Below are 26,953 nucleotides of genomic sequence, written 5' to 3' on the forward strand. Positions count from 1 at the left end.
CATTGCATCCAGTTATGTGCCAGGCACTGTTTAAGGCCCTGGGGAGACAGCAGGAAGTGAGGCAAGCCAAGTTCCTGCTCTCACAGAGCTTCCTAGCTAGTGGAGTAGGGGTAGGAGAAAGTAAACCCCCAAACATGATGATCTCAGGAAGCAATAAAAATAGAGACCTAAGTTAGGTGGTAGTGATAGAAACGTCGAGTACCAGGAAGACTTAGATACCAAGGAAGAGGCAGAAACTGTTATAAGAATCATGAACAGGCTAAGAGATGGGAGGGGAAAGGAAGGAGAGAGAGAATGAGAGAGGGGGCAGCAGAACAGATGCACAGAGAAAACCCAGAAGAGAAATGACACTACAGAAACCAAAAGAGGCTGAGGCTGTGAGAGAGATGCCAACAGTTAAAACTCTTGAGGAACAAAAACATGAGAGAGTAAGGCAAATAAGGAAACATGCATAGAATTAGAGAGGTTGAACATAGGAACAGGATGAGAAAGACATGGACAGAGAATGTCAGAAATCTACAGTCAGGGTTACAGAAAGACAAAGAGACAGAGAGATGGAGAAACAATTACCATTATTTATTACGGAGTCCTGGTGTGGTGCTGTAGTATAAGCACTGGACTGCTAACTGCAAGGTCAACAGTTCAAACTCACCTGCCACTCTTTGGAAACCCTATACAGGGTCGCTATGAGATGGAACCAACTTGACAGCACTTAACAACAACAATAACAGTACTGCGGGGTTGGATTTTCAAGGCACCTGCTAGATCCATGAACCCCATTGTTCCCATTACCAACAATCACCTTTATTATCCTCCCTGATGGCCACCATGGTTTGAAAGATATTTGTCTACCAAACAATTTGGAATTCAGAAGTAATAATTAATTTTCTTTCCCATTTTTTATTCATCAAAGACATCTGTAATTGGCAATCAGAGCTTCAGATCAGCAGGCGATAACTCATGTTGCCATACCGAGTTGCTGTAATGCCAGCCCAAAGCAAAGAAATCTGCCATGTGAATCACCAGCTTTGTGCATTGTGATAGCATGTCAATGCACCATTTGTGTTAAGTTTGAGGGGATATTGACAGTATTTCAAAGGACACAAAGAAAAGCTCTGATGCTTTTCACAGGCCCCTGCAGGTCCAGGGGCCCAGCGTTCAAATGACAGTCCAAAGAGTCCTTTCATCCTGCCACCCATTGACCTGTTCTACTGGAGGGCTCAGGTCCTGGTTAAGGTAGGCACCTTTCTATTTTTAGAAGTAGATAGATAACATTTATCAAAGTACCTTTTTGCATATATCATATAACCATTAAAATAATAGTACGAAAGCCTCCACCACTTAGCCTTCTCACTACTGTTCTAGTACTTTCCTTCCTCGACAGCCAACTTGCCAAGGGAATATGTCTCTTTTCTTCTCATCCTCCTTGAACTTGGCTCATTTCTTTTTTATTCTTCTGGAACAACTCTCTGAAAGTCTTCCAAACTGCCCAAGCCAGTAACTTCTTCAAACTCAAATCTCTTCAGTATTTAGTATTATGGGCACTGCCCTCTCACTTAAGAGTCTTTCAGATGCTAAGCCCATATTCAAGACTTTAGGGTAAATGTAAGTTTGAGGTTTCTCAGAAATGTAAGTTTGAGGTCTCTCAGTTTCAGGTCTCTAAGAACAACCCCACCAGATATCAACCACACATCCCTCTGTGTCTGGTCTTTGAACCCTAAAATGACCTGCACAGATTGGCACATCTTGTGTCACCCTGGTCTGTGGCCCTAACTGTGCCAGCCCCTCTATACCTGTGGGAAAAACTTGGTTGAAGGTTGTCCACACCCCCTTGTGAGTTCTGGCCCCGGGCTGTTCCTGGTTTGCTTTCCCTTCACTGTGTTCCTTCAGGTTCTCCTAAATCTCTGGCTGCAGCATCATTGCCTTGCTTGCTGGCTCGTGTCTTCTTCCCAATGTCTTCAGTCCTGGGAAGCACTCACCAGTGCATTATTCACTGTCCTCAGTAACTAGCTGTGGTTGGAAGACACATTACCCAAATCAACCCTTTATTTGGCACTTATGAATTTACTCATTCTGTCTTTCATTTGGAAAACTTTAAGCCTCAACCTCTTTTCTCCCTATTAATTCTCACCATCGCTGAAGGTTCAATTTATTTTTTATCTCTTATTGCAGTGATCCAATTTGATAACACATGTATGGTATTGATAGTACACCAAAGCATCCAAAAGTAGGGAGAGCTTGAGAAATCAAAATCCTAGGGGATTCCAAGAAAACAAGCTTAGAGATTGTATCTTTTCATTATATAGAGACAGGGAAGCATGAACTAGTCAGAAGGGTCAGAAGTCAGAGATATTAGGACAAGCTGGGGTAAGAACATACTCTTCATGGCCATAGTTAGGTTCTAGGAGCTGTTTTGGCTACTAGTGCATAACTTTGGTACCTTGTGAGTTGAAGGCACAAGACCAGAGAAGATTCCTAACTGCTACCAAGAAATTGTATCCCTGGAAAACATGTGTTGTAAATCTTAACCCCCATTGTTGTTGTTAAGTGCTGTCGAGTCAGTTCTGACTCATAGCCATCTTGTATAGAGTTTCTGAGGAGTGGCTGGTGGGTTTGAACCACTGACATTGTGGTTCAAACTGACCTTAAGGTCCAGTGCATTATCCTACAGTGTCACTTGGAAATGGGTTTTCTTTGTTATGTTAATGTGGCAGTAAGAGTGCAAAGTGTGTCTTAAATCATTCTCTTTTGAGATATAAAAACGTAGAAAAGAAAGCAAGCAAGTTTGAGGATCACCAAGGAACAGAAGATGAAAAGAGACAAGTGCCTTTCCCCAGAGCCAGCAGAAAGAAAGCCTTCCCCTATTGAAAGGAACCTGAATTCAGACGTCTTGAATAAAGTTCTGTTTGTTAAAACACTCACTTGTGGTATTTCTGTTACAGCAGTACTACAGAAGAAGATCGTCACCATCTGAACACCAACCCCGCCCTCCTGCTCTTTCCCAAGCACTTAGGCTTATCACCATCCATATTTCACATAAAGCTACTATTTGTGCACAAGTGTTTTACCCAAAGTGTGACATTTCACAAATATTATTACATTAAGTCAAATTTGGGGGAAATTCTATATGTAAAATGATTTAAATAAATATAATGTTCAATGACAGAGTTTTGTTTATAATTAATTTCTACTTGGAATCTTGGGTTCATTTATTTATTCAAAAACATTAACTGAGTGGTATGGCACTGTAGGATAAATATTGGACTTCTAACCCCAAGGTTGATTCTTCAAACCCACCAGTTGTTCCTTGGCAGCCATATACAGGGTCACTATGAGTCAGAATTGACTCAACAACAATCATGTGCTAGCCACTTTGCTAAGAGCTTAGATACTACCCGAAACAAGTCACAGTCCCTACCCTTAGGACTATGGTAAACACAGGTGTTTGTCCAAATAGACAGTAATAAGACAAAGAGAAAGCTACTGAACTAGAGCTGGGTTGAGTATTTGGAGAATATGTAATAATGGCAATGCAATGAGTCAAGACTTTGAAGGAAGTAGCAGTCAGGGAAGAAGTAATAATTTAACTGAATAAAAGGATATGTGGTAGTTGGAAAAGGGAAGGAGAGGAAGATTTAATTCTAGTCAGAATGATTAGATGAGAGAAAATGAAAAAAAAAAAAAAGACATAAAAATTAGTGGACCAGCAGGTTGTTCAGAATGTCTAAGCATAGAGTATATGATGGGGTGGATAGGTGTTGGTGTTGGTCATGGGCCGCTGAGTTAGTTTGACTCACTAGTAACCCTGTATAAGGTTCCCAAGGCTGTAAATCTTTATGGGAGCAAAAAGTCTCATCTTTCTCCCACAGAATGATTGGAATATTTGAACTACTGAACATACAGCTAGCAGCCCAGTTCTCAATCCACTATGATGCCAGAGTTTCTAATATGATGGAGCAGGTAGGGGAGAGATAAAAGATGTAGCTGGTGAGGAGAAATGGAGTGAGATCATGAAGGTTCTTGTATGACTACTTCATTGTTGTTTGTTGCTGTCAGTTCAGCTACAACTCATGGCAGCCCCCTATTTAACAAAACGAAACATTGCCCCACGCTGCATCATCTTCATGATCACTGGTATGTTTGATCTATTGTTGAGGACAATGTGTTGAGCCATCTCATTGAGGATTTCCTTGGCCTTTGCTGGCCCTTCACTTTACCAAAGATGGCGTCCTTCTCTAGTGATCAGTTTCTTCTTCTGATGTTTCCAAAGTTAGCAAGTCTAAGTCTTGGACAATATTCTGTGATTAGTAGGGTTTCACAGGCTAATTTTCAGAAGTAGACCACAAGTTCTTTTCTCCTAGTCTGTCTTAGTCTGGAAGCTCCTCTGAACCTTGTCCACCATGGGCAACCCTGCTAGTATTTGAAATACTGTCAATATATCTTCCAACAGCATAGCATCACTCTACTGATCAGTGTATGGCAAACCAACAGATGAGTTAAGTGCTGTTCAGTTGGTTCCAACTCATAGTGAGCCTGTATAATGGGTTTTGAACCACCAATTGGTAGGTTTGAACCCCTGACCTTGCAGTTAGCAATCCAGTGCTTATTCTGCACCAGTCACACCAGGACTCCAGATGCATAGAGAGTATGCATTATTAAAGAGCTTATATATTATAGAGTCTTTAAAGGGTTTTAAATATGGAATGGCATGACTGGATTTAGGTGTTAGGTAGGTCCTTTCTGGCCAGTGTAGAAATAATTTAGGAAGATATTGCAATGTGTCAGGTAAGACATGATAAAGACTTGAATGAAAGTAATAAGGATAAATTAATTTAAATTATTATTATTTAAAATAAATAAATCATTTTAATTAGTCCATTCTTATTGCCTTCATTTAAGTCTTTATAGTGTGACATGTGGGTTAATGCACAGTACTGAAAAGTCAGTTTGAATGACAAGGCTGGTGGTACAAGCTCACCAGCTGCTCCTTAGAAACCCTATATAGGATTGCTATGGGTCTGAACCAACTCAATGGACCTTAACAACAGCAACAACATTTAAAATTATATTAAATAGAAAGAGTTTATAGGTTTCAAAATTTGGGTTACAAACTTTTTTTGAATAAGACCTTATGTTGGCAGCCATCTGGATTATGCTTGCTCTTGCCTTGGGCTCTGGCTTGCACGGCAGATGAACAGTAGGGGACTTCACCTCCATTTCATGGTCTGTTCCAACAATTCATGGATCGACCAAACTCTATACTCAAACACCCTGACACTGATTTTTGCTTGCTCTAATGAAGGAGCTCTGGTAGCATAGTGGTTATGAATCGGGCTGCAAACCTTAAGGTCAGAGGTTCGAAACTACCAGCCGCTCCGCGGGAGAAAGATGAGGCTTTCTACTCCCGTAAGGATTTACACCCTCGGAAACCCTGTACAGGGTCGCTATGGGTCAGAACTGACTCGACAGCACTCAACAACAACAATTTTTATTAAAATTTGAGTTCTAGCTTCTCCAGCAAATTTCCCAACCCAAAAGGAAAAGTTTAGCAAGCAACCTCAGTTTCGCAATCGACCTCCACCTTATTCCACCTTCCATTATTGCCCTTTTCTCGTCTCATTGCTCCTAAGAGCATGGGTGACAAATGTGGCTGTTTGTACTCAATTTTATCCTTTTCTTGACAATTTCTGCCCAGTCAGGATCAAAGTTTACCTTGGTTGTCAAGGGAAACCCTGCTACTAGTTATCTATTTACCCAGATTTGAAATTCCCACTAGTGAAAAAGTTACTTTGCATTAAATTCTAAGGGGGAACTCATTAGCTTGATTATACTAGCACAAACAGTTTTTAATGCAAGATACTCTTAAAAGAAACTCTTTTTTCCTCCTGAATATTTTAAATAGATTTTATAGAATAAAATTACATAGGTTTTTCTGACAAACAAAAATAGAAGAAGAAGGAAAGGAGTGAGAGACTGATTATGTGAGCACCAAGAAAGACTGAGATAAATTAAAACTATGACAGAGATAAAGTGGTCACAGATTATTTCCTATCAGAATATCCCTTTGCTAGTCGCTAGTTGTGTAGAGGGAGCACAGTGACTCCATACAACAATCAGTAGTTCCTTACAATAAGCATTTGTACTGCTAACCACAAGATCCATAGTTTGAGCCTGCCATCTGCTCCATAAGAGAAAAACGAGGCTTTCAGCTCCCACAAAGTTTTAAAAGTTTCTGAAACCTATACAGTTGTTGTTGTTATTGTTGTGTTCCGTGGAGTCGGTTCCGACTCATAGCGACCCTGTATAGGGTTTCCGAGGCTGTAAATCTTTACAGGAGCAGAAAGCCTCATCTTTCTCCTGTGGAACAGCTGGTAGTTTGAAACTGACTCAAAGGCACTTAACAACAACAAGGCGCTGTAGGATAAGCACTGGACTCTGAACCACAAGATCAGCAGTTCAAAACCACCACCTGCTCCTCAGAAACTCTGACAGGGTTGCTATGGGTGAGAATCGACTCAATGGTGCATGACAACAACAAATTAAGCAACGTTTTGAAGATAGTCTATGGGATATATCATCACAACCACATTTTCACACTTTATAAAATATACCAAGACCCCGTGACATCTGTTGATTAAGGCAGTGGTATCAGCAAGAAAATGTGGTGCCAAGTAGGCATGAGGCAGGACAGGAAAAACACCTTCTCTTACATTTTCCAAGACAACAACCAAACACTGGTGGGAAGTACTGGTTCAGGACCATGGACACCTACCTTTACGCCAGCCCCAAGCTATTAATGTACTTGCCTACAGAGTTGTTAGATTCTGTTGGATTGACTAAGTCTTATAATAACCTCATGTGACAGTATAGAGCTGTCCCATAGATTTGTTTGTTTTTGTTTTTTAAAAAGATTTTATTATGAATTGAGTGATAGTTTACATGGGAAAACATTGGTTTTGCACTCAACTAATAGTATTTTGTTTCATTGCAATTACAATTCCCTCCATGCACCATCCGTTAACAGTATTTGCCTTTATTCCCTCTAACCCACAGAAGTATATAATAGTTTAAACAGCCAAAGGGCACATTTTCAAGCCAGCCTCTTGCCCGCCAGCTCACAGCCTTTTTCTTTCCATGAGTATAGAGTCCTCAACTGCTCTATCTCTCCATGCCATCACCTCTACCTCCATCTCTGGTATTGCTGCTTCTCTGGTTAGGATCCTATGCTCCACTCATGCTCTTCCCTCCTGATGGTCCTAGGTTCCACTGTTCCTGGTATGTAAGATGAACTATTCCCTCCTTTTTGTTACACATCTTCTACCTTTACAGTTGTGACAATCACAATTAGCCATAATAACAATTGTTGTTGCTGCTGTTGTTGTTAAGTGCTGCTGAGTCAATTCCGACCCATAGTGACCCTGTATAGGGTTTCCAAAGAGCAGCTGGTGAGCTTGAACCACCGACCTTGCTGTTCAAACGACTTTGCTGTCTAACACATTAGCCCACAGTGCCACACCAGGACTCCTATAATAATAATTGTTGTTGTTAAGTGCCAGCAAGTCGATTCTGACCCATAGCGACCCTGTATAGGGTTTCTGAGGAGAAGCTGGTGAACTTGAACGGCCAACCTTGCAGTTCAATGGCTTTTCAGTCTGGGACATTAACCCACAGTGCCACAAAATAATAATTACTCACTATTAAATCAAAAGAACCCTATCCCCATCTCCTTTCACCAGATCCATCTAGACCAGATGAAAATTATTCGTTGGGGATTCTATCTTCCCCTCCTCACTCTGAAACTGAACTCTCTCTTGAAAACTTGTAAGCCAGCCACTTCATGCCTTTGTAGCACCCCCATTTTAGGTAGCCAATATCTAAGTTGCCCATCCCTATTAACCCTGTGTACTGAAGAGATAGGCTTGATCCTTGATTTGAAGACTGCTTCCTTCTCGATTGGTATTTTGAGCAACATCCATAAGCAAAGGTCAAGTTCATCAAATTATAGCAATTTACATTTGCTTCCTGTATCAAACTTCTTTATCTTCCTCTAGTTGTGATCTGATCATCAAGCCATCCAAGCTAGATCAAATGGGTACTATTTGCAAGTTTGGGTGTTCTTGCTCACCTCCCCCCCACTTCATATCATCTGAACACTTCATTCTCAGCTCTAGCCTCCAGTAGCTAGGTGAGTGTCTATGGGCTCGGGAGTTCCCAAATCTCCTCAAACTTTGGACCTACCAGCCCTTCCTCTTTTCTCTATCATCTCAAGGTTGACAAGAGTCTATGGAACACAGTCAATTTCAGCCAATGTCTTCATTGCTGCCTTTCTCCCACTTCCACTCACAAGTAGACCAACACGGTCACCAGCAAGCTTATAAACCTGTTCATGTGCTCACTTTGAGTTTCAGTCTTGGAGGGGGGTTTGTCCTAAAGGGCCTTGATGGCTTGCCTTGATGTCTCCCAGGAGAACAACTTGTTTGTTCTTGTAATAGCCAAACAGTCTTTTTTCCTACTGGTCTTTCTTTCAAGAAGTATCTTCTGTTCCTCTAGCTGCTCCAGGTTGGTCTGCCCATAGCATTTTTCAAGACTGCAATCTTTACAGCCTAAAACGTACCAGCCACTCCTCAGAAACCCTACTCAGGGTAGCTATAAGCTGGAACTGACTTGTAGGCACTTAGCAACAACAAAAACAATCTTTATGGGAGCAGATTACCTGTAGAGCCTCTGGTGGGTTTCAACCACCTACCTTTCAGTTAGCTGCTGAGTACTTAACAACTTCTCCACCAGGGCTCTTTCCTAGAAAGTAAAGGAATTTTAATACATAGTACTGGTGATCGATTATGGAAGAAGGAGTTGGTAAGTTATTCTCTGGATTCAACATATACTGAAAACGTTATTTTCTTTGTTTAGCTGTGCTGACTGCACTTTGGCAAGGTGCTTGCTCCGGAGAGGCTCCGATAGTAGCCAGTAGTAGTTGATGTGGAATTTTGATCTATGTCTGTCTGACTCTAACACCTATGCTTTTATCCATAGTATAGAGATTATGTGTCTTCGCTGGGTCTCCTTAAGACCTAAGAGTCAGCAGTACCAATATATGTTTTATCCTGTTGTGGACATTTCTCAGATGCTGACCTTGTCATATATTCTGTATGCTCTTCACCAACACTGAAAAATTATCTCAGAGGGTGTGTGGTTAGCAGGGAGCTCATTAAAAGTGACATAAAAGCTACAGCCATAGCTCCTGTACACAACACAGCCATCTTTCACTTTCCCATATTATCCTGCAATCCTTGTTGATACACTGACATATTTCCCATCATTGCAATCAGAGCAATTGTACTATTTGCATTGTGTTTCCACTTAGTATCTTATCATAAACCTTCCCCCAAGTTGCTATACAGTCTGTGGAATGATCCCTTTTAATGTCTGTATAATGTTCTAACAAATGGATACAACATGATTTACTGAACAAGGCCCTAATTGTTGAACATTAAAGTTATTTTGGGTTTTTTATTTCATAGATTGTGCCATGATGATCATTTGTACGTGAAAATTACATGGGGTGATTGAAAGAGCATGTCCCTTGGAGTGAGACAGACCAGAATTAAAACCCAGTTCTGCAACTTACCTCTTAACAGTGCTGAATGAGTTCTCAGAGGTTTCAACAGGAGAAAGGAACTCGTGGACACTGCTAGAAAAATTGGGTGAAAACTTGGGAGGTAGAGGCAGACAGCCCACACAGAGATATGCAAAGAGTAGATGGTTACAACTTCCAAGTCTTCACAACATTGCCTCCTCAAGCTCAGAGCTGAGCAAAAACAGTTCACCCCAATGAAAATAAACAAGGGATGTTTCTCTTTCAGTCAAATACTATGGAGCCAGGTCTTGAATTGGGATATGTAGGAGGGGGCTTCAAAAATTTGTGGGAAAATGGTATTTACAAAGATTGAATTTTCCACAAACTTTTTGAAGCCTCCTTGTGTGTGTCTGTGTGTACATATACATATGTTGTTGTTGTTGTTGTTAAGTGCCGTCAAGTCGGTTCCGACTCATAGTGACCCTGTACAGGGTTTCCGAGGGTGTAAATCTTTACGGGAGTAGAAAGCCTCATCTTTCTCCCGCGGAGCGGCTGGTAGTTTCGAACCGCTGACCTTAAGGTTCTTGCATGTATATCCAAAGAAAACCAAATTAGTTGCTATCAAGTAGACTTTAACTCATGGTTACTCCATGTATGCCAGAGTACAGCTGTGTTACAGAAAGCTTTCTGCAGTGTTTGTGTGTGTGTGTGTGTGTTGGCGAGCAGAGAGAGAGAGACAGAGACAGAGACAGAGAGACAGAGAGACAGAGAGAGACAGAGAGAGAGACCTGGTGTGGCGCTGTAGGATAAGCACTGGCTGCAAGTTTCATTTGAACTACAAAGTTGGCAGTTTAAACTTATCAGCCACTCCTTGGAAACCCTATATGGGTTGTTATGAGTTGTAACTGACTTGATGGCACTTAACAACAACAACATATATAAATATATATGCATATGTTTACATATATATCACATACATGTGCATATGTGCACCCATACAAAACACATGTGTGTATGCATACATATGTACTTATATATGTTGTTTTTGTTGTTAGGTGCCATCTAGTCAGTACTGACTCATAGTGACCCTATGCACAACAGAACAAAACACTGCCCAGTCCTGGGCCAACCTCACAATTGTCGCCATGCTTGAGCCCATTAATGCTGCCACTTTGTCAATCCATCTTGCTGAGGGTCTTCCTCTTTTATCTGACCCTTCACCTTACCATACATGATACCCTTCTCCAGTGACTGGTCCCTCCTGACAATATGTCTGTAGCATGAGAGACAAAATTTGACCGTCCTGGCCTCCAAGGAGCACTCTGGCTGCATTTCTTCCAACGCAGATCTGTTGGTTCTTTTGGCAGCCCATGGCACTTTCAATATTCTCCTCCAACACTATAACTCAAAAGCATCAATTCTTCTATAGTCTTCCTTATTCACTGTCCAGCTTTCACATGCACATGAGGTTATTAAAAATACCATGGTTTGGCATACATATAAATCCCATGTGTGTGTGGTTGTGTGTATATATGTAAATACATACACATCATACATTTTTATGCATATAAATATATGATGTGCATGTATATACATCTGTGTGTATGAGAGTAAGTAAAAAACAATTGGTACCAGGGCTTCAGTTCATACATGCACAGGTTTATTTCAAATAAAAAGTGTTTAAACATGCCCCTGTTATCAGCTGGAGGCTACAGACAATTTCTCTCATTAATACATTCGTCTTAGTCTCACAAGGGTGCTTTCCAAAAAAATGGATACTTTTGAGTCATGAGAAAAATGATTTTGAGGTCAAGGCATGTATCAAATTTTTAGAAAAACTCAAGTGGACATCTTCTCAAATCACTGAAGCTTTGCAATAACTTTACAGGGATGCTGTCCCACACAAAACAATGGTTTTTATACAGATCAAGCATTTTTTAAAAGGTTAAGAAGATCTCAAAGATAAACCAAGAGAGGGAAGATAATCAACCTTGATGAATGAAGCAATTGTGACTGAAGTCTAGAAACAGGTGAAAGAAGACCATAGAATTATCATTGATGTGATAGCTACTGATGGGTTGATATTTTCTTATTTTAAGTGAATATCTTGGCTTCAGCAAGCTTTCAGCTCAATGGGTGTGAAAAGTGTTACATGAAGATAAGCTAGCTCAAAGGATTGATCTTTCCATCAGTCTTTTAAGCAAGATCAAAACTAATGAATATGATTTTATAGAACAAGTCATAACTAGGGATGAGTCTTGGATTTACCAAGATGATAAATCTAGAGAGCAAGGTCCAACCAAAACTGTGGCTCCCAAAGGCATGTAATGGACTAGTTTAATTCAAGGCAGAGAATTCAGCTTAGAAGATTATGGTGACTGTTTTTGAGATTCCAAAGTAATAATCATAATAAATTTTCTTGGAGGACAAAGGATTCACAGGAGCTTATTATAAAGAAGTTTTGAGAAAATTGAAAACTGCGTTAGTGAGGAAAAGGCCAGGGAAGTTGCACCCAGGAATGTGTTCTTCTATTTCATGACAATGTACCTGCTCATTCTTCAAGGATGGCAAGGACTGTCTTGCAAGAAGAAGATGGGAAACCTTCCCCCATCCACACTTCTGCCCTGATTTTGCCTCTTTAGATTTCTATTTATTCCCAAAACTCAAAGAACATTTTAAAAAGAACATGACTTGAGTCCCTTGGGTATGCTCAAACTGCCATTTCAATGTGGTGTAAATTGAAGAGTGCAGAATTCTTTTGGGGAAGGGTTAGAGAAATGAAAACACCACCTTCAGCATTGTATAGACCGAGATTGAAGATATGTTTAGAAATAAATGCTTCACATTTTTATATTTTTGTTTAATAAAGGTGTCTATGATATTGTAGCAATACTTTTTGACTTTCCCTCATGTTTGTATGTGTGTGTATATACGTGTGTGTTGACCATTCATTTCAGAATGGTCCATCAGAACCAGTTGACCATTCTTTTCAGATCACAGTGGATAATTTTGTTCCTCCATTAGTGTGGCACCTTTTCCACAGCTATGAAGTCAGGAGAGGCCATCTCTTTACACCTAGTTCCAAATCTCCTTGGTCAACCCTACTTGAGGTGAAGGGAGTAGGGCAATGGGTGGGAAGTGTACAGGGGAGATGAACATAGGACCCTGAGGTGAATGAAGCCAGTCCACTAGATTCCTTCCAGAGATTGGGTCTTACCCACCACACTCACCCAGCATTTCTGTGCAATTTCCAGTGCTTGGGAGAATTGGTAGGCTGAATCTCACAGTCCTGGGAAGCAGGGGGGCCTTGTCAGGGGAAAGTTGCTGACCAGTCCCTTCTCCTTGGCTGTCAGGGCTAATCAACATCAGGGCAGTTAATGGGGAACACAAAACCTATTTAAAAGCTACATTTACCACTTGGCTGGTTCCATTACGTTGTGTAATATCCAGGTGTCACACTTCCCCGCAAAGTGTCTGTCTCAGTGCTTCCTCGAGCTGCTGGGGTTAGGAAGTCACTGCCAAGAGCCACCTGCGGAGGACTCCCCCACCCTATCTGGCACCCATCCTAATAGTGTGCTTCCCTGCAGGCTCCATGGGGGAAACACATCTCATGCCATGAGGCTGGGCATGATAGCAGATACTATAGCCTCTCCTCCCTGCATGAGAGGGTTTCTTGTTCCCCACCCAGGGCTATGGTGTCAATCCCATGCCCCCTCCACCTATGAGAACTGGGATGTCAATGGGCCATGGTCTACTGGGGTGACTCCTTAGTTTACATACCTCTCCTTAAAGTCCAAGTGAGCAGCATGAGTTACCACATCTTCCTCACATCTCCATGCATACCTCTCCTTAAAGTCCAAGTGAGCAGCATGAGTTACCACATCTTCCTCACATCTCCACACACTATTCCCATCCCTGAATCACACTGGAGGCCTGACTGGAGGCATGAAGAAAAATCAGGGATTAAGTGAGTCTGAATAAGGTCCAGAGCCTCCCATGGTTGTCCACCTACCTCCTGGCTCTGCCATCAATGTCTACACATCCATCAACATTCAAGACAGAAGTGTCTTCACTTGCTTTGCCCTGGTCTGGAGCAGGCTCTTATGCTAAAGGGTAAATTGTGGAACTTTGAAGGTAACCCATACCAAGATGGTCAAAGACAACTCTCTTTTTTAACATTTATTTTATCATTATTGCTGAGAACATAAACAGCAATAACATACACCAATTCAAGTTTCTACAATTGCACGATTCAGTAATATTGATCCAGTTCTTCAAGTTGTATAACCATTTTCATCTTCCTTTTCTGAGTTGTTCTGTCTCCATTAACATAAACTCACTGCCCACTTTGATCCCATATGCTGTTGTTAAGTCAATTCTGGCTCATAGCGACCCTGTATAGGATGTCTCAGACTTTCAGTCTTCATGGGAGCAGAATGCCTCATCTTTCTCCCATGGAGTAGTTTGTGGGCTCTAACCTTGTTGTTCACAATCCAGTACTTATCATAGTTCTTAAAAGAACACAGTGCTGAAGACAGATATTTTTAATGAGATAACCTGAACCATTGATTGTTTTTTAAGTAGACTTCAGGGCATATTTTTGGTTTAAGGTTTAAAGATTGTGTCAAGGCAATCCTTTTAGGGATTCATCCACTTCTCTTTTTATTCTTCCAGTAAGTAGTTTATGAGTGCCTGCTACGTGCCAGGCACTATATCTGGCTCAAGCATACAACAGTGAGCAAAGCCCACAGTTTAGAAGTAGAAACAGGCAGAGAGAAGTAACCACACAAAGATCTAGTGACACACTGTAGCATGGGCTATGAAGGAAACACACAAGGTTCCTCAAGGGGAAGCAACAGAGGTCTTGACCTGGACTGGGATCAGGGAAATCTTCAAGGAAGCCCCTTAGAGGAGATTGTATGTTCATCTTTTTCGCTAGCACCTTCAGTGTCTGGCATACAGAAACTACCCAGGTTATATTTGATCCTTGTCATGTCTCCATCACCTGCTCCCTCCTTTCAGCCATAATTATCCCCATCTCTGCTGTTGTTCTGGTAGCGTAGTGGTTACAAATCGGGCTGCGAACCTCAGGGTCAGCAGTTCGAAACTACCAGCTGTTCTGCGGGAGAAAGATGAGGCTTTCTGCCCTCTTAAAGATTTACAGCCTCGGAAACCCTGTACAGGGTCTCTATGAGCCTAAACTGACTCCATGGCACATAACAACAACAACAACTGCTGTTGTTGGTGTTAAGTACTGCGGAATCATTTCTGACCCACAGAAACTCTGTATAGGGTTTCCAAGGAGCAGCTGGTGAACTTGAACCGCCAACCTTCTGGTTCAAACAGACAGATTTTGCAGTCCAGGGCATTAGCCCACAGTGCCACACCAAGACTCCCATCTCTTAGCTGCCATCAAATTGGGCCCTGACTCATGATGATGCCATGCACAATGGAACAAAATACTGCCTGGTCCTGCACCATGCCCTGGTTGACTGTTGTGGACCAGACATTGTGATCTGGTCTACAATTTCATCATGTGACTGGCCAAATTTCATCGTAGCAGGGAAGCTCCACAGAAAGCAAATCACAGCTCTATGTAAGCCTCCACTAATCGATGGTGGAGGGTACACATGAGGTGCATGGGCCAGGAGTCGAACCCAGATCTCCCATATGGAAGGAAAGGATTCTATCACTGAACCACCCCATCTCTTAGCCAGCCTCAAATCTTGTGTAACCAGAATAAGTATACAATGGGACTTAACTATTCCAAGCTGTCATCCTTGTAGCAGAAACAGGTCTGTTTGCCCTTCCCTGCTCCCACATAAGTGGCGTGGGCACCTTTAATATGAGCCAAAGAAGAAAGCTGTTTCTTTGAGATGAACAATGGACCCACCTCCCTCCTACTCTGACACTTGCAGGCATTCTCCTTTCACCATGTGTCGGCCAGCTGACATTGCTCTGCGGGAGATCTGGTGAACATGTCAGGTCGGGTTGGTGAGGGAGGCCCCTGCTGTACAAGCCTCCCTCCACACCATCCTCACCCCTGCCAGGTGCTACCAAACCTGGTCAATGACTCTTCCAGAACCAATCACTTCCAACGTGAGCCGCAGTCCTTTCCAGTCCTCTCCTAGAGCAAGTCTGCTTGTGCTGGGGAAGTAAAAGGGGGCTGTCTATGCCCGATGTGCTGGAGATTTTCAGAGAATAGCTATAACTATGAATTGGGTGCCTATACAGCACAAGAGGAGAGCACCCTGTCCTGAGAGGGCATCTGGTGCCCAACAGTCAGTCTTATCCAGTGGCACCTGCAGGAACTGCCCACACCACCCACTCAGTGGGTGCCTCTCCATCTTGCACCATAGGTTCACAGTGCAAACAAAAGCCTGGCTCACTCTCTCCAGCCAGCCAGACGCTTACAGAGTCCAGTCTAGACAGATGGAGAAGCATGCAACATACCTACTATAGGCCAGGACACATGGGTCAAGTTAGAGCAACCTTAACTTACCATGTGACCTCCTTATCTGAGCCTCTAATCTCTTCTAAAAAACAGGTTGTTGTTGTTGCTAAGTGCTAAATCAGTGGGTTTCAAATGGTTTTCTATTTCAGCATTTCCTAAAAGCAAGGGAGTCTTGAACTCTGTCCTGGTTCCGCCCCTTTTATCTGTTTTGTACATGTCTAAAACTTCTGCAGAAAAAAATCCTTCTGGGGAAGAAAAAAGTTTATTGCTCAAAGCAAGTTTGAAAACCTTAAGGCCCCTTCCAACTCTGGCATTTTATGATTTATGAGTAAATAAAATAATGTATATGAAAGGGGCCGGAACATGCAATACATGGGTTCCGTTATTACTACTGTGTTTGTTCTAGGTGTGCCGTGGGAGCCCCTGATAGATGCTCAGTGGAAACCCAGAGATTATGTCTACACCCTTTTCTGATCTTCAAATCTAGGAGCCATACTTGGAGAGGCTCAATAATTATGTGTTATAAACCTTCACACAATTCACAATTGTTGTTGTTGTTGTTGTTAAGTGCCGTCGAGTCGATTCTGACCCATAGTGACCCTGTATAGGGTTTCGGAGAAGTTGCTAGTGAGGTTGAACCACTGACCATGCAGTTCAAACGGCTTTGCTGTCTGGCGCTTTAACCCACAGCGACACACCAGGACTCCCAATTCACAATAAGAAGCTAAAAACAAATAAATAAAATATAAAAATAAAATAATTCTGTGATAAATGGATACACGGAGAAAGAAAGAGAGAGAGGACAGGACAGAGGGACCTGTCAGTGTCAGAATCTAGGAGTTCTAACGTGTCTAGATTCTAGGGACCAACGCTTGTAGACCCCAGGCCCCTGACTGCCAGTGGCATCAATTACTGGTTACTTCGGAGTTGGGGAGTGCAACCCACTGGAGAGCTCTCCCTGCTAGAATAGCATCTCCAACTCTTGACTTTGCCTGTTTTAGTAAAACATAGAAGTGGGAGGTACTAATAAAGGTACTACCTGTACCCTGTTCCCCACTATTCCCTCTGTCTACCCCAGGACTTGCCTGGCAGCCCAAGGCCAGATTCCTCTCTTTAAAAACTGTTTTTCTATAGTGATGAAAACACACACAACAAGACATTTGCCAATTGAACAATTTCTATATATGTTAGTATAATAGAGTGCCACTAATTATATTCTTCAGGTTGTACGCTTATTTTTGCTATCTTTTCCCAAATTATTCCATCACCATTAACATAAACTTAATGGAACCTAAGGAAAAACTCACCATTCCTCCTCCCCCACCCTCCTCTGAAACCACTAATAATCTTTGGTCCCTATTATTGTTGCTGTTGCTAAGAGTCTTGGAGTGGTTCCAACTCATGTTTTTTGGTGCCGTCAGGTTGGTACTGACTCATAGCGACCCTAGGCACTGCAGACCAAAACACTGCCTGGTCCTGTGCCAACCTCACAATCGTTGTTACACTTGTACCCATTGCTGCTGCCACTGTGCCAATCTATCTGGTTGGGAGTCTTCCTCTTTTTCACTGACCCTCCTCTTTATCAAGCATAATGTCCTTCTCCAGGGACTGCTACCTCCTGATAATATGTCCGAAGTGTGAGAGATGAAGCCTGGCTGTCTTAGCTTCTAAGAAACATTCTGGTTATACTACTTCCAACACAGATTTGTTTGTTCTTTTGGCAGTCCGTGGTACTTTTCATATTGGCCTACATATCATAACTCAAATGAGTCAATTCTCCTACAGTCTTCTTTTTCCATAGTCCAATTCTCACATGTGCATGAGGCTATTGAAAAGACCATGACTTGGGTCAAGAACACCTTACTCCTTAAACTGACATCACCGTGGCGGCACCAGGACCCACTTTGATGGAGTGTGTGTGGACTGACAGTACAGTGGGAATTGGTCAGACTTAATCAGAGAAGGAAGGAGTTCTGGTAGCATAGAGGATCACAAGCTGTGCTGCTAACCTCAAGGTCAGCAGTTCTAATCTATCAGTGGCTCTACGGGAGAAAGATGAGACTTTCTATTCCCGTAATGATTTATAGCCTCAGAAACCCTATACAGGGTCTCTATGAGTTGGAATTAGTGGCACACAGCCACCACCAATCAAAGCAGGGAGGCTGAGGGTAGCTGAATGGGAGGTGGGATATGATTTCATGTCAGGGGAATGACAATCAGGGAGGAGCATGAGAGAAAAGCCAACAGTTGGAGGGGGGAGAAATGAGATGAAGAGGTAGGAGGTGGGAGACCAGGCAGGCAGCTGCTGGAATAATTCAAGAGAGAGAAAATGAAGGTCTGGTTTGGGCAGTGTCAGGGGAAATAGAGTAGAAGAAGAAGCTCTGGTGTTACAAGGAGGCAACAAATGTTGGATTGTTACTTCGATCTAAAATCTTGGAACTTCTGAGTGGAAAAAAAGCTCTGAGGTCTCTTAGCCCAGATTTCCCCACAGTGTCTTCCCTGGCAAACCAACACCATAGGATATCATCAAGTGGATGCTGACTCATGGTGATCCCGTGTGTGTAGAACCGCACTCCAGACTTTTCTTCCAAGGTGTCTCTGGGTACACTCAAACCTCCAAACTCAGTTAGCAACTGAGAGCATTACCATATGCACCACCAAGTACTCTATCCCAGGAGTACAGGTCCCTTATAAGGCTCCTCTAGAAAGATGTGCACCGTCAAGTTAGCTTTGGAAATGCTGAGCACTTGGAGACTCACAGTGCACGTTGATATCATAAAGCCACCAAAAGTTCTGCTGTGAAGACACTATTAATATTCTTTAACTGATCATCAATCAACTGCTAACTACAAAGTCAGTGGTTCAAACCCATCAACCGCCCCATGGAAACCCTAAACTGGGTGGCTATGAGTCGGAACTCAAGTTTGTAACTTTGTATAACCAAACTTCATATTTTAACTTTGATCATGGGGCTTCCTCATCCCCTCAATCACACCTATTTACACTTCCAAGAACATTAGGAAATTACCAGTCTAATCAACTATATCTCACACAGAGCATAGTGTGGGGAGTCAAGATTCATTGCTGCCTCAGGGAGTATCTTTCTGTCCTAAGATAATTATGTCTAGGATGCAGGAAAACCATCTCTGGGGCTCAGAGTGAAGAAAGGAGTGCTTACAATAGAAATGGCTGCATGCGTGAAGATGTCATATTATTTAAAATAGTGAAAACCATAAAATATCTACAAGTGCAACAACAGGAAGTGGCTAGATAAGTTGTGATATGATTTCTTGATGGAACATTTTGCAATATGATTATGACTATCATGCAATTACATAAGAAATCATTTCAGATGGAATAAATGATAGGATCGTTTGGCTACAATTTTTATTGCTTTTTAAAAAAAGAAGAAATATGTATGGAGAAAACGAAGATAGAATGGGAATACAAGGTAGGATAGTTTAAAACATTTTATTGTGCTTTGGGTAAAGGTTTACAGAGCAGATCATCAGTTTTACATTCAACAAAACATACATTTCAGTCAAGTAATAGACAGGTCTATAGGGCAGACAGCAACAATAGTGAGGTAGGCACACCGTAGAATGGTCAACAATTTGAAATCAAAAGGGCAGTATGTCCCCAAGGATTTTGGTTTGTTTTATCAGAAATAAGGTTCTCTGGATGGAGAATATAAATGTTCTAGTCATGGTAGTAAACAGTTCCCCTTGTAATAAGTAGCAACTGATTTATACATCAGGCTTCTGTGAGTACCGTTCCCTGAATCTCATTCCTTGCAGGTATCTTGAGAATCTGAACCAATAGGGCTCAATCCTGGTATTCTTGTTGACATATGACTGCTAGTGAGACCCATCCAGAATAGTCATGTGTCTCCCCTCTGACATCCTTTGCTCACATTCTCTAACTTCAACAGGATAAACAGGACTTGGGACAAGGAGGAACTGAAGCACACAATGGATGGAACTTGACTCAGGTTAGACTCTCTGGGAAGATGTCTACATTGTCTGGTTTTTAACCTTGCCTGCATATCGGAAAAGCAGAAAAGCTTTTTTTTTTTTTTAAAAAAAACACACAAACATAATGATACCTTGGTCCCACCCTCCGATATTATGATTTAATTGGTCTGAAGTGTGACCTGAGAATCAAGCTTTTCCAAGCTTTCCAGGTGATTTCAATGTGCAACCAGAGTGGCGAGCACCAGGGAAAAGTACGGATGAACCTGGGGTTCCAGGTACCTGCCATTCACATCACAAGGGCTTGATTCCACGTTGGAACCAAATGGTGCTAGTGTCAGATGGCCTGGGAGATTCCCCAGACAAGAAGCATTTGGGTAGAGTCTTGTGGGGTGACTCCAGGTCCAGAGAGAGGGATAGGTGGCTAGCACACAGGACCTTTGTCTGTGACCCCAACCAGGAGCCCTGGCCTCCAAATCACATTTCCTGTCTGGGGAAAGCATGCTGCCTCACAAGGCACTGGCTCTCATGCCTTTCAAATGAAGACATTGCCCTTCGCCAAGTGAATGGTTTGTAGAACTAAATGACTTAATATTTTTGGAGGAGAAGGAACAAAACCGCTGCAAGACACTGTTGTTTTCCCCACAGTAATTGATGGGGCTCACTCTTTTCTGCCGTTAAAGCACAAGCTGAAGCTATTTTTCTTTTTTTAACCAAACACCGCTGAATGTGAAACATCGATTTTTTTAAAAACTGGGTTTCAAACTGAGAAATGTCTTGATTCCAGAAGTCAATCACCTCGAGCGTCATAGTGACTTCCAATCGTGCCATTGTATGCCTGACAGGGGCTCAAAGCAGAGTTGATTTCCTACTCTGCACATCTCTTCTTCCACTCCTTCCACTGTCACATCACCAAGTATAGTACCTGGGACAGCCACAGCACCCCCTCCTGACTCCCAACCCACCCTTAGCCTCCAGGTGAAGAATATTTCAGCACATCCCATAGGCCCATGAGAACCAACCATCTCCTACCTTGCATATGACTTTCTCAGTCCCTCCACTGGGAGGTTCCAAGGAGCCTCTCTCTCTTCAGATCCAAACACTCCTATGCCTTGAGTACATCCTGACCCAAGCAGGAAGGCCATTCCGCATATTTCCCTTTGGATCACTGGGAGCTGCCTTGCACAGTTGTACTGGTTGTTCACTGCACAATTCTAGGAAATTGTTCACAAAGGTGCTTGCTAACCTGCTATTTAAAATCGGTTCATAACAACTCCCTATAACCTAGAGGGAAAAGCACAAACTCTGGTGTGTCTTCCAGGGCTCTACCCGGTCTGGCCTTTCCCCCATCAGCCATCTCCAGCTTGGCCTTTCTAGCTCTGGCCTCACAGGATTCATTTCTATTTCCTGTAAAAGCATGTTCTCTCTGGTCTTAGCCTCCTCTCTGCTGCTCGCTCCACCTGAACACTCCCCACCTCCTTGGACTTACTTTACTCCTTCAGCTCTTTAGTAAGACATTACTTCCTCCGGGAAGCCTTCCTGGACCTCCAACAGCCCACTAGTTTCACCTTTTACTTTCTGTGACAAACCTGCCATGCCATGCCATTGTAATTACTGTTCACACCTGTGTTCTATGCTAGATGAAGGTCAGAACCTGTGTCTCTTGGTCACTACCATCTCTCCAGTGCCCAGCCCAGATATCAATTGGCATGTAGTAGGGACACAATTAATTTGTTCTGAGTAAATGAAGGTACCAGGCTTAGTCTTGGTACAGTCTTCCCTTCCACTCCCACATTTGCTCAATCTGTATACTGGCTCCTGTCTCATTTTCCTCTCTGAGATCAGGAGCCTGACACCTACAGAGGGCCCTTCTTCACTGAGGCTCTGGAACCAAGCCAGCCCTTTTCTGCTCTGTCCTGGGACCGAGAGAACGTCTGAATCCACGACTCCATAGAACCACTTGCTAGCTGGCATCTTGCTACAGGTGGACTAATATAATCATAGCCAGGATGTTGCCGCCCCGTGACTTCAGTTCCAGGTGAACCCCTGGGTCCCTAGACTCTAAATGCCTTGCCCCATGTATTGGTTTATAACAGCAAAGAGCTGAGTGTATTACCGAGTTATTTCATTCTAAGCTCACAACATCCCTTTGAGGTGGATATTACTACTAAACACACTTTATAGATGAGGAAAAATGAGGAACAAAAGGGTTAAGTGACTCGCCCCGCATTGCACAGTAAGTTCTGGCTGAGCTGGGATTTGAACATGGGGCAGAATGACACTGCACATTACACTGATACACTCTGAACTGAGCTCAGATGTGTTGCACAGTGTTGGGACTCACTGTTGAATGAGATGATGGGACTGTCCCTCCAGGAACACCTTCTCTGGTCCCTACCTTCCCCAGGGTCTGCTGGCTCTGTTGAATAGATCTGACCAATCTCTGGCTAAAAACTGCTAATTTGGCATGGCCCTCCCCAGAAGGCTCCCACCCCACTTTGTCTCTTGACTGTGTCCTTTCTCCAGGCTCCCGTGTGACCCTGGAGCAGTCATTGAGGGCAGCTGTCCCCTTCACTTCCTGGACATCCTTCAGACACAGCCCGAGTGCTCCTACATCTTCCTCCCCCTGAGCTAAGGCACCTCATCCTTCAGACGTCACTGCATTCCTTCAGCACGCTAATGTCACCTTGGACTGAGAAAGCACAAACAATCCTACAATCATAGGAGAAAATAAGCCAAGCAATTGCGTTTCTTCCAAGACCATCATGAAGAAATGAGCATGTGTGTTTGTGACATGCCACTTTGGGGTTGAATTGCTTTAGTTGTGTCTTGCAGCTCCAAGACTTCATGTCTGTTGAAAAGTTGAAGGCAGTTGGTTGGAACAGGGAAACGAGCTGGTGTAGAGACAGGAGGCCTGGGTTCCAATTCTTGCTTTGACTCCATCCTCTTCCAAAAACCTTTGTCCTCAAGATGCTTTCTAAATTCCTTAAGATTGGGGGAGAGGGGGAAGAGTGGTGCAGCAGTTAAGCACTCAGCTGCTAAGGTCAGCAATCACTCTATAGGAGAAAGATGTGGCAGTTTATGTCCATGAAGATTCCAGCCTGGGAAACCCTATGGGGAGCAGTTCTACTCTGAGTCTAAATGGACTCAACTGCCATGGGTCCAGTGTAGGAAGCTGGGGGACAAGCTCCTTCTTGCACCATCAAATCTGGACCACTTCTCCCTCATTGTAGCACTTCAGTCTTGTCTGGAGTGCTCTGTTCCTGCCACATGAGCTTCCTTCTCTGATAGCAGTACTATCTCTAGTACCTCTGACCCTCGGATGTTTCCTTCTCTTAGCCTGGTACAGTAGTCTCTTTCCTCTCTCTTTCTCCTCTAACGCTTCAACCTAAATGTCACATCCTCCAGAAAGTATTCTTTCACCATCCTTAGATGAGGTCAGATGGCTGATACTCTCATGTCACCATGAGTTTCCCTGGTGGAGTCTGTATTGGAATGTACGTTCCCAGTTCAATTATCTAATGAGCTGCAATATGAGCGCTTGTCTTATCTGCCTTACTCACTGTTGTCTTTTCAGCACCCAGCGCTGTATCTGACACACAGCAAGCAGTTTAAAAACATATACTGTTTAAATGAATGAGTAAACAAATCAGTTAGGATTCTTAGTGGCAAACAACGAAAAACAACCATGTCTGACTTAAGTAGAAAAGCAATTTATTAGAGGGTTACTGGGGAGCTTACAGAATCACAAGAAATTCTGGAGAAACAGTCCCAGGAGTAGAGAGCAAAGCAATGGCCACAGGCCATCTCTGTCTCCAGGTACAGACCCTTGACCCTCCTGCAGCTGTGTTGTTGTCCTGCTGTCCTGGGAGGCCACACTTGCTGTGGTCCTCCTCCCTGCTTTTCCATGCTAACCTTTTCTTGGGAGTCCTGGTGTGGTGCTGTGGGTTAATGCGCCTGACTGCAAAGCCGTTTGAACTGCAAGGTCAGCAGTTCAAGCTCACCAGTTGCTCCTCAGAAACCCTATACAGGGTCGCTATGGGTCGGATTCAACTCGATGGCACTTCACAACAACAACAAAACCCTTTCTTGACTGATAGACTCATAGTGGTGGCCTGATGGGTAAATCCTAACTCACACGCCTCTATCCTAGCTGCAAGGGAGCCTGGGGAAAGAAATATTTGCATTTTTAGTCTCTTGAATGGGAGGTGGGCTCTGTTTTCCATCAAGATTCATAAAATGGGGAATTCCTAGAACACAGTACGTATGCTGAATATCCAAAAAGAATGAGAGACATCCACTATAGTGAACAAATGAAGAAATCAACAATCCATAGACCTGAAATGCTTCCTGTCCCTTTTCCTGTGTCAGTTTCTTCATTTGCAAGAAAAGGAGAACGTGATACACTTACACTGAGGTAGTAACACTCTATGATTCTGGTTTTGAGTTGCTTATTCATCTTACATGGAAGACATAACCTGCTCCAGGAAGAGGGGTGGGTGTCTCCAAAAAGTTCTTTTATCGGTCAGGATAGCCGGGGTTAGGCCACAGCAGTGAATTTACCCTCAAGCCCCAGGAACTTAACATATCAGGAGTTTGCTACCGTAAGAAGGGGATTTGCTACCAAGAAAAGTACACTTTTCTCCACAGCTATTGATACTTTCTTTGGTTCCTAGGGACCAGGTTGCGTTGAAATCTTCTCAAGGGGCATTAGGTCAGAAAGGCTAAAGAAGAAGCTTCAATCAAAAGTCAAATTAAAAACAAGTAGCTTCACAAAGGAGGTGTTCATCCACAATAACCCTGACAATGATTTAAGAAAGTAAAAATAGAGAAAAGAGACAAAGTAAGGGAGAAAGAAAGAGACAGGGAGGGAGAGGGAAAAGAATGAAGAAAAAGCATTTATAGAGATTAACTTTTAAGAGTGGTTACCAAGGGCAGGAAAGGAGCGTAGTGGTTACGAATCAGGCTGCTAACCTCAAGGTCGGCAGTTCGAAACTACCAGCTGTTCTGCAGGAGAAAGATGAGGCTTTCTGCCCCTGTAAAGATTTGCAGCCTTGGAAACCCTGTGCAGGGTCTTTATGAGTCAGAACTGACTCTACGGTACTTAACAACAACACCACCAGGGGTGAGATAGGAGCTCTTGGTAACGTAGTGTTTACGAGTCAGACTGCTAACCTCAGGGTCAGCAGTTTGAAACTACCAACTGTTCCACAGGAGAAAAATGAGGCTTTCGGTTCCCATAAAGATTTACAGCCTTGGAAACCCTATTTAAGGTTGCTATGAGTCGGAACCAACTCCACGGCACATAACCACCACCACCACCACCAGGGGTGAGGGAGTCCTGGTATGGCATTGTAGAATAAACACTGGATGGAAAAACATTGGTTTGAACTGCAAGGTCACTGCTTCAAACCCACTAGCCGCTCCTTGGAAACCCTATATAGGGTCACTATGAGTCGGAACCCATTCGTCTACCTTTAACAGCAACAACAGCTGGAGTGAGAGTGATGGGGAAATAGAGAATTCTTGTTTAGGAAGCATTGAATTTCAGTTTACGAGGATAGGAAACAGCTACAGATACTCGTAATGGTTGTACAACATGAATTTGTAAAATTCACTGAAATGTACATGTGAAAAATGTTGACTTGACAAATATGTATTATCTATTTTTTATAACAATTTAAAAAAATACTTGTTGAGCATCCACTTGTGTCAGGTACTGTGCTGTGGACATTGGAGATGTAATGGTAAATGAAAAAGAAGAGCGTCTATTTGAGTGAGGAAGAAAGATAAGAAATAGATCAATAAATATCTTTTTAAAAGAGACTTGCAGATGATGATTAGTATTATGAAGACATTATAGAGATTAGTGCAAGCAACAGAGTGACCAGTAAGTGGGTGAGGAGCATGTTATCTGTGATAATCAGGGAAGACCTCTCTGAGATGTCATTCAAGCTGAAACCTGAACACCAAGAGAGAGGAAGGGCAAGTCAGGCAGATGGAACAACCATGTGCAAAGAGCAAGTGCTGGAGTGCTGAAGCAAGCCAAACACTTGGCAAGAGACATGGGTGGAGTCTTACAACTATATCAAGGAATGTGTATGTTTTTCTGAGTATAAAGAGTTGCAGGGAAGGTGGATTGACCAGGCTTTAAGCAAGACAGTGACATGATTTGCTTTTATTTTTATTTTTTAAATAGATATTTGGTTGCTGTGTGGGGGATAGGTTATAGTGGAGCAAGACAACAACAGAGCAAATACAATGCCTAGTTCAGTAGGAATGAAATAGCCAGCAGTCTTCACATTGATTACAGCTGGAAATACTCTGGTCCCAGATGGCAAGTTCTCATAACCAGGATGTTTTTGTCTGTGAATTCCTAGAGGAGAATCTTCCAAAGGTCCTTGTATTACTCAGTATGAGATAGGCTATGCCTGTGTAACAACTTAAATCCCAAACCCCAGCAGTTTAGTACACAAATATTTCTTTCTTGCTCCCTCACAGTTACTCAGGGACCCAGGCTGATGAACGCTCCACCTCTATAGTGTGGGAAAGAGCACATGTGGAGATCTCACACATACTCCTCTGTTCTTCACCACTTGTCACATCCCAGCGGCCCAAACTAGACACGTGTCTCCATGGAACTGCCAAGAAGCTATGAAGTATGGTCTTTTGTGTACTCAGAAGGAAAAGAGGATTGGATATTTATGTGCAGTAGGAATGTCCTCTTAGGCTTGAAGTCAGAAATGATATTCTCTCTGGCATAGAAAGAAGCAACCGTGGAAAGAACTGTGGTAGGGTGGATGAGAGATCATGGAATTGCCCAAAAAATAAATAGAGCTGCTTTTCTGCTAGAAAATCCAATGGATCCTATGAGGGAAGGGAAAAAATTGTTGAAGGATAGATACATACAGACATTGCTGGTCAAGCCATGGTCACTGGTACCTAATACAT

Source organism: Chrysochloris asiatica, unplaced genomic scaffold (genome assembly GCF_000296735.1).
Source record: "Chrysochloris asiatica unplaced genomic scaffold, ChrAsi1.0 scaffold00106, whole genome shotgun sequence".
NCBI lineage: Eukaryota > Metazoa > Chordata > Mammalia > Afrosoricida > Chrysochloridae > Chrysochloris > Chrysochloris asiatica.